Source organism: Pongo abelii, chromosome 13 (assembly GCF_028885655.2).
Source record: "Pongo abelii isolate AG06213 chromosome 13, NHGRI_mPonAbe1-v2.0_pri, whole genome shotgun sequence".
Lineage (NCBI taxonomy): Eukaryota > Metazoa > Chordata > Mammalia > Primates > Hominidae > Pongo > Pongo abelii.
In genome coordinates, this window is record NC_071998.2 from 125,709,204 (window position 1) to 125,724,397 (window position 15,194).

The 15,194-nt window shown below is 62.5% G+C and overlaps 1 protein-coding gene across 3 annotated transcripts in view; it reads left to right on the forward strand.

Annotated features, from left to right (window-relative positions):
• The window catches only part of RXRA (retinoid X receptor alpha), a 114,723-nt gene that overhangs the window by 39,712 nt on the left and 59,817 nt on the right, over window positions 1-15,194 (forward strand). The window contains exon 1 of one of the 3 annotated variants that reach the window (XM_054520869.2): window positions 6,071-6,088. The exons of the other annotated variants lie outside the window; for them this stretch is intronic. The gene's annotated coding sequence lies outside the window, so the exon portion shown is untranslated. Of the gene's footprint in view, window positions 1-6,070; window positions 6,089-15,194 lie in introns of those variants that run through there. 3 annotated transcript variants of the gene reach the window in all.

Sequence of the window (15,194 nt, forward strand, 5' to 3'; positions counted from 1 at the left end):
CCCACTCCCCATTCCTGCCCCGCCACCAGGTCCAGCAGGCCTTGGAACAGGCTCCAGAATTGCACGTGATCTCAGACGGTTCCCAGCTTCCTCCGCAGGGCGGGGCTGCTCCAGTCTCTTACACCAGCACATCTGCAACTCGTTACACTGCGGTGTCGGTGGCAGAGTGGCCTGGCCATGGCGAGCTCCCGGCGGGAGTGGAAGGGGCCCCCTCCCCAGCAGCCACCCCGTGCCATGGGCCTCCAGGTCCTCCGGGAGCAGGACTAGGCTGGCCTGGGGACAGCACCACGGGGCCCAGCCAGGGCTGGGGCAGGGAGGAAGGGCCCCTCCACCAGTGGGCTTTGGCATCCTCGTGAGGAGCTGGGTGGGGCTGGAGAAATCAGCTCCCGCCAGCCTGATCTTCCTGCCTTAGAAGCTGAACCCGGGGGACAGTGTTGGTCAGAAAGGCTGTAGACTCTCCACGGAAAAGGAAGCCTGGCACCCCTCATGCTTCACGTAGGCCACCCTAAGGTCCACAGATGCTTGGGGACAAGGATTAGCGTGAGCAGAGACACAGGAGTCGGGGACACATCCCAGTCGGAACGTGGTGGAAAGGCGCCAGGCAGGCTGAGTCGGAGATGTCCCTCAGGCTCCTGCTGGGAGAAGGGGCTGGTGGTTGCCGGGCCTGCGCATCCCCACCCCTGCCCTCCATGCCACTCTCAGCCTTTGCCCAGCACCAGGCTTATTATCCGATTGGTTAATTGGTTGAGATACAGGTCAACTCCCATAACAGTCATCTTTTTAAGGTGTGCAGTTCAGTGCGTTTTCATCCACACACTTGCACAGCCACGACCACAGCCAGCTTTGGAATTTCGAAGCATTTCCACCAACCCCCCTAAAGAAGCCCCGTGCCCGCTGGAGCCGCTGCAGTGCCCCGCCTGACCCCACCAGCCACTCCCCTGCCTGCCTCCTCCGTGGATCTGACTAGTCCTGCGTTTGTGGTCTCCCTCGATCTTCAGAGCAGTCTAGGTGCTGTGCTGGGCAGCGACTGAGTCTGCAGTGGGGGGAGGGCGGTGACCCTGTCCGGGGAGACCCAGCCTTGCTCCCCGGAGCCCACCCTTCCACTCTCTGTGGGAAGAGAAGGACACTGAGTCTGCCTTGGGTTTCTCCTGCGTCCCCGCATGCAGGGACGACGTGCCAGGGCCGGCTGTGTGCCCTTACCGTGGTGATCCCACTTTACAGATGGGAAACTGAGGTTCAGTGGTCGAGGAGCCAGCACTTGGAGACACGATGTGAAACCCTTGGCTCCTGGCCCCTCGGCCAAGCTGTCGGTGCAGTGCAGTGACCCTGGCCGGCTGGGGAGGGTGGGGTGGGCTTCCCTTTGTGGGGGCCTCAACTTGCCTGCCTGTGCAGGGGGTGTGTGGGGCACCAGGGCCCCCCAAGGGCACAGAGCCTCCTTAGCACCTGCAGCTCCCCCTCGGGTGGGGGGTGCTGGGGTGTCTTATGGCCCCTTCTGGGTCCTTGGGGTTCCTCTCCCACACCTGAGGACCCGCCCAGCCTGTCTCTGGCAGCCGAAACTGGTTCCTGGGCACCGGCTCAGCCAGCAGTTTTGTGCTGACCCTGCAGGAACTGCTAATTAAGCTAATAGTTCCCAGAGCTGCCTGACAGCAGCTGATGGTATCGGCCTTGCCGGAGATGCTCCGCCGATAAGCCGCTCCCTGCCTGCTCGGAGTAATTTGTTATTAAACACCACAGCTCGCGCATGCTCTCCGCTCTGGAGGTGCCAGCTTGCAGGGCCAGGAGCCTGCAGCAGCGGGCCTGGGGCTAGGGTCTCCTCAGCCCCCTCTTGGGACTCCCTGCCATGCACCTGTGTCCCTGGAGAGCCCTCTGTGGGGGAGGGAGGCCAGGCTGCTCCCCGATGGATGGTCAGTGCCTGGCTCTGGCTCCCACAGTGCCCCATGTCCCCAGGGCTCTGCTGATGGTCAGCTGGCCTTGACAGGTGCAGCCAGGTGCCAGCGAGGTGCTGTTCCGTCCAGTGGGCTTGAGGCCCCCTTGGGAAGTAGGGCAGCTGCTCACTGTGCCCTTGCCACCCAGCCCCTGCCATGGGGGCCACCGGGGCCTTCCTGCACTGTGGTGTTCTGGAGATGCGCCCTGCAGGATGAGAGGCTCAGGCAGCAGAAGGCTGCAGAGAGCTGGCTGGCTTTGAGCAAAAAGTCAGGTGTGCTGTTCTGTTAGGGTGTGTGTGTATGAGTGTGTGTGTGTGACTGTGTATTTTGTATGTATAGGTATGTGTGACTGTAGGTGACTGTGAGTGTACATGCATGTGGATGTATATGTGTGTGGCTGTGTGGTGTATGTGTGAGGGTGTGTGTGTGTGACTGAGGATGTATGTGTGAGTATGAATGTGTGTGGACGTATGTGTGACTTCATGCTATGTGTGGATGTGACTAGGTGAGTGTGGATGTGTGTGTGACCATGCGAATGTGTTTGGATGTGTGCGGGTGACTGCATGTGAGATGTGTGTGCTGTGCATATGTGTGACTGCGTATGTGTATGTGGAAGTGTGAATGCGGGGGTTATGTGTGTGTGAGTGTGGGGGTTGTGTGTGTGAGTGCGGGGGTTATGTGTGTGTGAGTGCGGGGGTTGTGTGTGTGTGGGGTTATGTGTGTGTGAGTGCAGGGGTTTGTGTGTGTGGGGGGGTTATGTGTGTGTGTGGGGTTATGTGTGTATGGGGGGGTTATGTGTGTGGGGGGTTATATGTGTGTGGGGGGCTGTGTGTGTGGGGTGGTTATGTGTGTGTGGGGGGGTTGTGTGTGAGTGCAGGGGTTATGTGTGTGTGTGGGGGGGTTATGTGTGTGTGTGTGGGGGTTATGTGTGAGTGTGGGGGTTTGTGTGGGGGGTTATGTGTGTGTGTGGGGGGGTTGTGTGTGTGTGTGGGGTTTGTGTGTGTGGGGTTGTGTGTGTGAGTGCGGGGCTTGTGTGTGTGTGGGGTTATGTGTGTGTGTGCGGGGGTTATGTGTGTGTGAGTATGAGGGTTGTATGTGTGGGGGGTTATGTGTGTGTGGGGGTTATATGTGTGTGAGTGCAGGGGTTATGTGTGTATGTGGGGGGGTTGTGAGTGCAGGGGTTTTGTGTGTGTGGGTTGTGTGTGTGAGAGTGCAGGGGTTTTGTGTGTGTGGGTTGTGTGTGTGAGAGTGCAGGGGTTGTGTGCGTGTGTGTGTGTGTGTGGGGGGGTTATGTGTGTTGGAGATTGCAGCTGTTGTGCCTCCAGGGGCTTCTTGGATACTGTCACCCATTCCCTGTGAGCTCTCCACACCCCCACCTTTGTGTCCCCTCCAGCCCCACCCAGGGCCTCCTCCCTGTGGGCTTGGGAGTCATGGGCCTGGGTTTAAGGTCTGACCTGCTTGGTGGCCTTGGCGTGTTGAGGCCTCTCGGGTATCGTGTCCCATAGCTGCCTTGGTGCACCCTCCCACAGCCTCACATTCAGAGGCAGAGGCGTGGGAGGAGAGGCTGAGTCGAGAGGTCCCCTTCTCCTAGTTCAAGGCTCACTGTAACCTGAAACTTTACAGACTCCATTTACACAGTCCCGTGTGTGCGGGTGCATGAGCCCAGCATGTGTACTGTGTTTGCACACGTGGGAGCTCGCCATGGACTCTGCCTCCCGCCCAGTGGGATGAGCAGGGTGTGCTCAGAGCCTCGGTGCACCGAGGAAAGCACAGCCCGTTTCCCTTTGCTGGATTGGAAGTCACAGTGGGGTACTGGGGGCTCCCAGACAGGTGGGAACGGGGGCCCACTGCCTGACTCCCTGGGACCCAGCTGGGGTCTGGTCCTTGGTCTTCTGATGTCTCGGGTCGGAAGGATGACTGTCTGTCCCATGGCTATGCCTTTGAGGAGCCCCGGAGGCCCTGTGGGGTGGTGTCCATCCGCATGGGACATGGGGGAGCACACGCTCTGAGCTTGAGCACTGGCTCTGCCGCCGCTTGGCAGTGTGACCTCGGGCAGTGCTGCACTGAGCTTGGCAGGGCTCTCTGCCCTCGCCGTGCCCACTGCTGGGAGCACGTCAGGCCTCCCTGCCCGGCTGGCTTCAAGGCCTTTCTGGTCCCTGTGTGCAGACGATGCCCCTCACTTCGGGACCCCACATTACTTTCTTATTTGTGCACTGGTTTACTTTGTCTTTCCCCGTGGGGCATCACCTCTACAGGACAAGGCCAGGCCTTTGCCCCGTAGACGAAGGGCTCATGGTGAGCCCCTCATTTGGGATTCTGTAGCTCTGCTGGGGCAGCCTGGTCATGCCAGGGCCTTTCAGGGTTTCAGAGTGCTGCCTGCGATGTGCCCTCCCTGGTCGTCCTTCCTCGCCACCCGCAAGCTGTCCGCGTGTGCTGGCTGGGCCCTGGGCTGCAGGCTGGGGCCAGGGAGATCCGGACAGCAGCGTCCACCCCATGCAGCTCGCGGTGCCAGGTGGGCCTTGTGCACAGCTGAGCTCAGACCACAGAGGGTCTGGGGTTGGAGGTGGCGTGGACACGATGAGTGCCCTCACTCCAGGAGAGAACGCTGCCAAGAGAAGGGTGGCTGGCCCGGTGGGTAGCTGCTGAGGGGCCGTCGTGGAAGGTGGGTGGTCAGCAGAGGGTACAGTGTCCCTTCTTCCCCTGTGTTCCATCTGAGGGAGTGGCAGGAGCCGGAGGGCCTGGGGAAGAGGCCGCATTAGCCTCATTGAGGGCTGAGTGCTGAAGACAGTGTGGGGGGCCCTGGGCTGGCAGGTGGGTCACGCTCACTCTGGGACATGCTCAAGAGAGCGCCCTGGAGAGGGGTTTGCATCCGAAGCTGATCCTGCTTCCCCATCACATTCCCATCCAGTTACAAAAGTCTTCCCTCCCACCGGCCCAGTGGGGGCTGCTGGGGCTCGGGGCTGAGTGGGGTCCTTGCTGCCTGTCTCGTCTGACGTGTGGCTTTGGAAAAATCCCTTGACCCCCCGGCCTCTGTGTCCTTTGCCGGGAGGTCTCAGGGGACCAGTCATCTACAGCCAGGGTGCTCTTGGGCAGCCGCCACTGTCTCTGGCCCCCCTGGTGTTTTTGCTTCACATTCAGGCAGGGCCAGGGCAGCCCTAGCTATGAGCCCAGGTGGGTATGGGGCTTGGCGGGGCTGCCGTGTGTCCAGTGAGAGCCAGCTGGGCTGAGCTTCTCCTCAAATGCTGATGGGGGCCAGACTTCTGGGGGCACCTTCTCTTTCCGTAACATGATCTCCCCTAGGCCTCGCCCCTAACAAGCTGGCAGAGAACTCTCGCCCCATTTCATGGCCGTGGCACTGGTGGCTTGGGGCAGGGCCTGGCGGCTGGCTCTGGGGCCAGTGCCTCTGGTTCACTGGGCCTGTGGCCTGGCCCTTGCGGTATGGAGGATGGGCCTGGGGGTGGCGTGCGCCCCCTTGAAGTGGTCCGCCCTTGCTTCTGCCTGTCCTGAGGACGAGGTCATCAACTGAGTCGGGGCCACGGGGCAGCCATGGGTGCGCGAGTGCAGGGCCGGGCCTGTCTCCTCCGGGCGGCGTGGCAGGTGGCTGGGCCAAGGTGGCTGCAGCCCTTCCTGGGCGCTGCTGCGTGTTGAAACCCGTCTGTGACGTGGCCAGCGGTGTTGAAATAAGTGCCTGTGCATTTCCCAACATCCTGCCAGCCTGGCAGGACTGGGTGCCAGGCCCAGCCTGGGCCTCCCTTGTCGGGTGCTTGGGCCCCACTTCCCTCCCTGGGGAGGGGAGGAGAGGCCACCTCGAGGGAGTGACGTCAAGGCAGGGTGACATTAGTCTGGGCCCACGGGATCCTTGCTACTTCCCCATTTTATGGAGGGGAAACTGAGGTGTGGGGAGGGGTGAGGATGGGTTTGAAGCCAGGCCATCCAGTCTCAGTGCCGCTCGTAGAGGCAGAAGGGCGTGGGGAGGGAGAGGGAGAGCCAGGTCGGCCGAAGGCGCCTGGCAGTGTGGCAGGACACGCGCCCACTGGGGAGGTGGAGGGCCGCAGCCAGGGCCCCAGCCAAGGGCCGCCTGGATGCTGGCTTTGCTGCTTGGGGCTGGAGCGCGGGCCCGTCCTGGACCGAGTATGGGAGATGGTGTGGAGTGGGGGCCGCAGGTGAGTGTCCCTCTTCCTTTGGCTGGAGGAGGCCTGGCCCTGGGACTGTCCCGTGAGGGGAGACAGTGGTTGGACCCATTGCAGAATTGATTCCTTATCACTGGGTTCCAGGCACATGGCTTAAAGGGCATCACGGAGGCCTCCCCATCACCTTAGAGGGCATCACGGAGGCCTCCCCATCACCTTAGAGGGCATCATGGAGGCCTCCGCATCACCTTAGAGGGCATCACGGAGGCCTCCCCGTCACCTTAGAGGAGGGCATCACAGAAGCCTCCGCGTCACCTTACGGGGTGGGTGTTATTAGGCTTAGTTTAGAGGAGGAGACAGAGGATCAGAGAGGCCCACTGACCCGCCTGGGGGCCCCCAGCAGGCAGAGGAACTGTGTCCAGGTGCTGGACTGTGAGGCCCTGCTGTTCCCGGGACTCTACCGCCTCAGAGGGTGGCAGCAGAGGGCCTGGCAGGGCGTGTGCTCCTTTGGGGCAGGCGAGTTCTGGCTCTGCCCTTGTAGGCTGTGTGACCCCAGGCGGTAGCTCAGGCTCTCTGGTCTGGACTGAGCGTGGAGCTGCTGGAGATCTGGAATCTGGCTCTCTGGTGAAGGGGCAGCAGGAAAGGGGCTGAGACCCAGCCTTCCTGGTTGCAGAGCTGCCGTAGCCCAGACCCTCCTGCCTGCTGGGTGGGGCCTGGCATTCCAGGAACCTGTGGCCAAGCCTGGCTTGGGCTATGGTGTCTGCCCTGGGTTCGTCAGCAGGGGAGGGGCCCTGGAGACCAGTCCGTTATGGATGAGGAAGCAGGTGCCCAGAGAGGGTGAGGAGCTGGGCTGGGCCACACAGCCAGGCGGCCACAGAGCTGGGGGCGATCAGGAGCCATGCTTTCTGGTAAGGCGGAAGTGTCTGGGGCCAGGGTGGGTTGAAGGACTCGGGTCCCAGAGAGCAGCCTTTGGTGCTGTTCCTTGGGCTAGGAATGGCAGTAACAGGAAGGGCATGGCCACCGAGATGCGCTCAGTTATGGGCACCTGCCGCCTGCCAGGAACTGTGGTCCACGCCTGACTGTCTTTAACAGCTGTGTGCCTGCTGCTGTGTGCCGGGCCGTGCGCTCAGCCCTTCTCGTGTGTGATCTCCAACCCTGCGTGTTCCTAGGCCGTTGGCCCATTTTCCAGATGAGAATACTGCGGCGCAGAGAAGCAGCATTGTGTGCTGCAGTCCTTGGCCATGAGGTGGTGGGGCTTTTTTTGACCCAGATCTTCCTGTCTTCTGGTGCCAGGGGTCCCCATCGTCTGTCTGTCACCCTCCCTGGGCCTACCTTCCTCATGGTAGACACGTGTGCAGGTCTGTCCCATTCTCCAGCTATCCACAGAGGGGCCAGGGGTTGGCATGGGGAGGTGTCGGAGCCTACTGGGTTGTAGCTGGAGGGAGGTGAGTGGCACCTCCCACAGGCAGCCCCCCTTGATGTCTCCTCCGCCTTGCCACATTACCAGCCGATAGCCAGGCTCCTGGAAAAGGCTGTCTTTCTGACTCTGGACTGGGTGCCCCCGGGCAGGGCCCACCTTTGTTTACTAATTTATTTTAATTAAAATTTTAAAAATTAGAGACAGGGTCTTGCTTTGTTGCCCAGGCTAGACGTGAACTCCTGGGCTCAAGTGATCCTCCCGCCCCGGCCCCTCGGGTACTGGGGACTTCAGGAGTGCGCCACCTTACCTGGCCTCCCAGCCTGGTTTTTCTCTGCCTGTTCCTAGCCCTGGGTTCGACGGGGGAAGCAGTCACCTGATGGGCAAGTGCTCTGAGTGGTGCATGAAGGTGGCTGTCCGGGCGGCTGTCTGTGCTGTCGGTTAATCCTCACGGCTTCCGGGAGTTAAAGGTGAGGGCGCCATCCCCTTTCTGAGGACAAGGACATTTAGACCCAGCGAGGTTGAGTCAGATGCCCAAGGCCCTGCCCAGCCGTGAGCGATGCAGCCAGGACTCAAACCCAGATCCGCGGGTGGCGGCCGCTGTGCCCCAGTGGAGCCTGAGCCTGGGCGGTGGTTGGCACTCACCGCCTGTGGGATGGATGAGGAAAGGCCAGCCTGGTGGTCACTGCCACTTCCCCAGTGTGCGCTGCGCCCGGCCTGAGGGTGGCTCTGGTCCCCAGCTGTCCTGAGGGGTGAGGGGGTGAATCGCAGGCCACCCTCCTGGTGTGGGCTGCGCTGGTCACTGGTCGCTGGTCACAGGGATCCCGGCCCTCAGCCGAGGCCCAGGGCCACTCTTTCCATAGGCTCTGGCTTGAGGGAGGCCCCTGGGGCACCCCCCGCCTCCGGTCTTCCTCCCAGACCAAACCCCCACAACGTCCACATGTTGAGCCCCGAGAAAATGCCGTTCCCTCTGCCTACCCAGAGAACGGCCAGGCCAGCGGCTGCCTGGGGGGGCACAGCAAGTGGGTGGTAAAATTTAGATCTTTTGCCTCCTGGCGACTTCCTTCTTGAGTTTCATTTCTACAGAAGAGGAGATAGAGGCTCAGAGGGGTTGTCTAATCGGCTTGGGGAAGCACAGCTTGGCAGTGCCTTGTGTTACTGCTTGGGTCTCCTTGGAACTTGGCACCTGCCTGGCTAGTTCTTAAGTACTGTGGAGACTACTGCAGCCGGCGCCGACCTGGTCCCGCTATCCTGTAGGTCTGTACTTGGCACCTGCTATGTGCCAGGCACTGGCCAGGGCCCAGGGTGTCACAGTGGAGTGGCCATGGCCCTATCCTCAGTAGCCCTCAGCCTTGGCACCCAGGGTGAGGGGCTGACTGTGCCCTGCACTACAGGGAGTGCTCTTGAGGGGGTATGTAGGAGATGAGACCTCTACCCCAACTGAGAGACTCTGGGAAGGCTTCCTGGAGGAGGTGTTACATAAAACGAAGCCAGGCTGGAGTGAGCCAGGAAACAGGTGGAGGAGTTTCAGGCCCAGGGAACAGCATGTTCAAGGCTAGAGGCGAGAGAGCCTGACGTGTTCCTGGAATGACCCAAGGCTGGGGGTGGAGAGCAGGCTGGGCCAGAGCACAGGTCACTGTGGGGAGGTGGGAGCTGCCTGCTGTCTTCTTGGCCTGGTGCTGTTGGCTGTGGCTGGCCGGGCACCCAGGAAACCTTCCTGCCTCCAGAATCACAGTGGCTTCTGGTGTCTGGGAGGGGGGCGACCTTCATGGAGGGCGGCCAGGGGCTCCCGGGTGGGCTGTGGACACTGCGAACAGTTGCTCCAGGCAGTGAGCAGGGGATTCCAGGCAGGTCCTGGCCCAGAATAAACCCTGGTTCATCTGAGGGTCAGCCTGGAGACCGTGTGTGGATGATCGGCCTGACGGGAGAGCTGGGAGTGACGCTGGGTCGGCCGTCTAGTTTTACAGCTGGGAACATGGGCCAGGGCTAGCGGGCAGCCTGGGGTGGCCAGCAGGTGGGCCCGGGCCAGCAGCTCTGGGCCCTGTGTGGGTTGTCAGGGCTGGAGGAGAAGCTTGAGGGCTGGGGCGGGGGTGATTTGGAAGCAGCCACTCCCTGGTGCGGAGTAGGAGGGCTGGCTTCTGGCGGGAGAGCATTCTCGGTGTGAGAGTTTGTGTTAGTGGCTGGGGGGTTGCTGAGATTCTGTAAAACACTCCCCAAAACAAACAACAAACACCGCGTGCCCTGCAACTCGATGGCAGAGGCCACGTAGAGAAAACAAGCTGCCGGCCGCCTGCCCTCCCTCCTTCCCTCTTTCTGCACTGCCCCCACCCCACCCCACCCCACCCCACCAGGCTTACAGCCTGCTGGTCTCCCTTCTCCGCACGCAGGCAGATCATGGCAAGCCTTGCTATTTATTAATTTTTTAAAACAAAAATGGAATTCAGATTTGTGTTTCCTATCAAAGTTGGGATCTTCCTTAGGAAGGAAGGCACCCTCCCACCGGCCCCGCTGGTTGGGGCGGAAGAAGGCGGCCCCTCTGCAGGCACAGCCAGGCCTTCTCTTGGAGGCCCAGAGGGGCGCCCTCAGCCACGGCACCTGCCCGTGCCAGCTGTCGCACCTCGTGGTGCCAGGGTTGTGGGGGTCTAGGAGCTTCGGTGCCTGGCAGGGTGCGTGTTGGTGCATGTGTGTGTGCCTCGTGCTCTGACCTGTGCGTGTGCCTGTGTGCCCCATCCACACCGCTCCCGTCTATGCTGTCTCCATTCCTCCACGGGAGCAGAGGTCCCTCCAGTGGCCCAGCCACAGCCCCCACTGCTGCCCTGTCCCACCCTCTCTTGTCTGTCCTCCCCCGCCACCCCCCACACTCTGCTCAGGCAGCCCTGGGCTTATGACTCGACAGCCTGGCCAGCTGCGTGGCCTCGGCCAGGGCGACCTTTGTGTGTTGGAGCCTTGCCGTGTCCTCTGTCTATAGAAGGTGATGCTTAGGGAGCTCTCAGAGAACCAGTGAGACCTGTGCTGGCTGGTGCATCTCGGGCATTCAGTGCGCGGGCAGCACCCTCCCTGGCTGTGCTCACCGGGGAAGCTGGGCACTGGGCATGGAAATGAAAGCGTGGTAGAGAGGGACTTCCTGGCTCCTTGCAGCGGAGACCAGCCAGGGGCGCAGCCCTAGGGATCTGGCTGGGCCTGCGGGCTGCAGGGTCTCAGGAGGGAGGGAAGGGGCGTGGTGAGGGCACCTTGGGCGTTGAGTCTCTGAGGGGGTGCAGGAAGCATTTCCTTACCTGTGGCGGGCAGTGGGTGGGCTGACCTCTGGGCCATGTGTTCACCGGCTGAGTGTGCGATTGTGTGCCCTGGCCCCACGCCACGCCCACTGTCCCTGACCCGTCAGCCGGGTTTTCCTGGCAGCCCTGTGACTGCTGGCCTAGGGGCCGGGGGGGCTGGCACTGGGAGTGGGGACCTGGCCAGTCTTGCTCAGCCTTTGGGGATGGAGCCCCAAGCTCGCTGCATCCGTGCTGGGCACTGACAGCACCCATTCTCACCCTCTCCGTGCTCCGCTTTCATTTCTGGGGGCCTCTGGCAGTGTTGGGGTTACTGATCTCCGCCAGCCCCAGGGGTGTTGGGTCCTTGATGGTGAGCTGGCTGCCCTCCCTGGGCCACATGCTGTCCCACATGGAAGGCGATGGCGTTGTCCCCATCACTGCCTGACCAGGGGCAGGTGGCCCAGAGCATGGGAGGCCCCAAGCATGGGAGGGGCCCCCAGTGTCCAGCGCATTTGTGGGGCTGGGCCCTCCTTAGAACTCAGCCCTGCGTGTGCTGGCATCACCGCTTGGGAAGGCACGCGTGTCCTTCCTGCACAGCTAGGTGAAGTCTCCGTGTGTGTGTGTCCTGCAGCCAGCACACCCACACCCCCAGCTCCCGCGACCCCTCAGAGATGACCGTTTTCCCAACTTCCCTCTCCGGGACCACTTCTGTCTCTTGTTGGCCTTTGTGAAAACGGAGGTCAGTTTGGATGTGGGGGTCAGGGAGGAGCACTCTACTCTTGCAGAGATTTAACATTTTTATTCTGGCCTCCAGCTTCTGCCTGATTTTCACCGTCTGTGTGTGCGTTTTGATCTGTCATGCCCTCCTGCTCTGCAGACCAGCTTCTGTCCCCAGGAAGCCATCTCGCTTCCCCCCTCCCCACCCACCTCCATCAGAACCAGTATGGGGGACATTGCGTGAGCTGATGGGGTACTGAGCGGGGACCCTCCTGCTCTGCCACCCTTGGAGGGGCTGTGAGAATCCAGGTGTGTGCGGAAGGGCCGAGCTGGGGCAGGTGATGTGCAGCTCAGCGTCGGTCAAACCCAGGCCTGGCCCTTGTGCTGTCCTCCTGGAGTGGTGGCTGTGGGGGCAGACAGTGGCGCCCTGGGTGGTGAGCAGGTTTCACGACGACTGTGGCTGGGGACGAGGAGCTAGCTCGGCAGGAAGCTGGCAGCCACCCAGGGTTCTGGACAGGGCCGGGGCAGAGGGCACAGGCAAGGCACAGAGCTCCGGAGGTGCCAGGCCACCCCGGCTGCTTCCTGGGAGATAAGTTCCTGGCTGGATGCTGTCATCCTAGGCAGAGAGGCGAGTTCTCTGTCTGCTGGGTTGGCATTGGGGAGCCAGGCCGGTGCTGGTGTTGCTGCCTTGCTGCCGCCACCTGAAGGTGTGTGTACCGGCCAGCGCCTGTGTGTGGGGTCCTTACCACTGTGTGGTTTAACCCTTGTCACCTAAGAGGGCTGTGGCCATCTGCCTCCAGAACGCAGATGGTGAACAGAGCTGGCCTGGTCCCGAAGGGTCCTGTGGCCTGGAGGCAAATGTGGATGCTTGTTGGTTTATTTGCTTAGAGGCAGGCTCCTGGGTGCCAGGGAACAGGCTCTGGCCCCTGTCACCTGTCCCCAAGGAGCAGTGCCTGGGGCAGGTACCGAAGTGGTGGCCCTCCCTGCCCCTGCCAGCTTCAGGACCGTGGCCATTAGGCTGGGTCGGCCGCTCACAGTCACAGGAGGGGTGGGTAGGGAGCTCTGACCCTGGGCAGCCTGTGCCATCCGGTTGCTCCCAAAGGCAGCCTGGAGTTGGGGTTTGCCGAGGGAGGCTGCCCCCGCAGACCCCAGGCTGTGAAGCACCCCAGCCTTGCAGGGGTGCCTGCAGGAGTCCAGGCAGCCTCAGGAGTGGTCTCTGGAGCCTGGAGGGCAGGAGCCAGGCCATCCTTGGCTGTGACTTTGTTTTGTTTCCTCAAGTCAGATTGTCCTGCTTCATCCTGTGCCGGGAAGAGAGATCCTGCTGCTGTCCTCGGGTGGGGACACACGTCTCTTGCCTTCCCTCCTTGAGGGTGGGGGTGGACTCAGCCGCCACCCATTTGTCAGTCAGCAAATGCAGCTCCTGCTGGGTCACTTGCCTGCCAGCTGAGCTCCTGGGATGCAGCCCGGCCTGTGGGGCCCACCCGGCTCCTCCAGCCTTATAGCTCCTCCCCACCACACCTCCTCTGCACAGCAGGACCCGGAATTATGCTGTTCTCGGTTGGACCTGCTTGTCCGTGCTTAGCTGGGCCTTTCCGGATCCCTGTGGGCTCCCTGAGGGCGGGGCTCGGGCCTGCCCCATCAGCAACAGCTGTTGCCGAGGGCACAGATGCCCTGTGCATGGGGTGGGGATAAAGGAGGGCTGGGGGCTCCGTGACAGACAGTGGGAGGGGAGGCTGGCTGTCCTGTGGTGAGCTGCTTCTGGGGCACCCTGAGATGGGGCCTCCCTTCACTTCCTGGCCATCCAGGCATCTGTGTCTGTGTCTGGGAAGTCGAGGAGGACCCCCAGGACTGAGTCGCTGCCCGTCACTGACCGTCTGTGGCAGGCACTGCCAGTGGCCGTGGCCCAGGGTCTTGGTGGCTCTCCCTTATCAGGGGCTTGCTCCAGGCCTTAGACGATGCTCCTGTGCTCCCTGACAGCCGCAGGGTCTCACCTTCTTGCTCCAGCCCCTCTCTGACCCCACCCTGCGGTCCTGGGAGGTAGCAGGACAGCCCCAGTATACAGATGAGAAGACTTAGGCCCAGCCTGGGTGGGTTTGTGGGTCCAGCTCAGCCCCTCTGTGCCTGTGGTCTGTAGAGACCTGGGCCCACCTGCCCCTAAGGATGGAGCTCAGCCTTCCCCAGCTCCAACCCTGGGGCCTTGTGTGGGAGGGGCAGTGGCCCTGGGATCTGGCTTTGGCAGCTCCAGCCCCCTCTCCAGTACGGCAGAGCCTGGAGGCATGCTGGTCTCTGGGTCCGAGACTCTGGCCTCCCAGCCTGCTCCCCTTGGGGCGGGGGAAGGCCTCGGGGCTGTCGGAGCTTCAGGATTAGGGACTCCAGCCCAGCGGGGGCTCCCTTTTCTGTGCCCCCTGCCTGAGCACAACCTTCCTGCCCTCTCCCCTGCAGCCTCTCTGTTGCCGTGGTCGGTCGTGCCGCCTGAGGGCCAAGTGTGGCCTTGGCACTGCCACCGTCCACCAGCGGCAAGTCAGGGCAGGTGCCTGTGTTGGGGGTGGCCGCCCGCGGTGTAGGCCGGAGGTGGCGTGCCGGCCCCGTGAGTCACGCCGATCCCAGGATGGGAGTGGGGGTGGCCGGGGCACTGTGAGCTGGCGTGCTGAGGCTGGCCTGCCCGTGGCTTGGCCTGGGGGCAGGGGTGGGGTGGGGTCCTGCCCGGGTTCTCCTGGAGAACCTGGGTCAGGAGCCAGGGGCCAGATCAGGGCTGGGGACTTTGCATGGGGTTGGATAGAGGCTGGGGTGGCCATGAGAAGTGAGGAGCCTCCCACGAGCCAGTGGTTGCAAGGAGCAGATGGCGCCTCGCAGGTGGGCGGCCCCCCTGGGAGGAGGCTGCAGGCTGGGAGGTAGACAGGACGGGCCTCTCGGTGTGATGGTCGGGGTGTCCAGGGACTGGACTTGGGAAGGGTTGGTGACCTAGTGCCATGGGGTCCCTGCTGTCTGTGGCTGCCTCTGTGGCCAGGTCTTGGCCCTCCTGTTGCTGTCCCACGACACCTGGCTGTGGCTTGTCCCAGCTCCTGGGCCAGGTGGGGAGTGCAGCTGGCCACCGAGCCTCATGGAGCACCTTTGCAGTTGCCCAGCACCCGGGTCTGGCCGAGGTCTGAGGCCAGAGGAAAGGCCTCCTCCAGAATCCAGGGCTGCCCGTCCTGAGGTAAGGGGCTTCGAGCTGCAGGCAGACGGCCCCTTCCACCCATGGCCGGATCCCCCACTGTCAATCTGCAGTAGAGACAGCAGAGCCCCCGGGAACCCCTCCCAGCAGCTGAGGGTTCAGGGGGTGCCCCTCACCGTACCGGGGAAATGTGGCCCCAGGGGGCAGGAGGTGCAGGGCCCAGTCAGAGACTGAGTCTGAACCCGGTGGGGCCTCAGGCCAGCTCTGTGACCCGGACAAGGGGTTTTCCTTTTTTGAGCCCCCGTTGCTGCTGTCAGAGCCTGCGGTGGGCACTGATTTGAGGAAGGACAGACATGGGCTGGGAGGGTTGAGGGAGGCCCTGGAGAGGCGGACCCCGGGGAGGGAGATCTTGGAGCTGCAGAGGCTTTGAAGAGGCAGGGATATGGGAGAGTGCGGCCAGGGTGCCCGGCCTGGGCTGGGGGCTGGGTCCAGGGATGCGGCTGGCCTCACCTGCTGGTAGAGCCCTGTCTGGAGGAGTTGAGCTCAGACCTTAGCTAGTGCTGACCGCGCTGGGGCAGAGTGCTGAGAGGGGCTCTC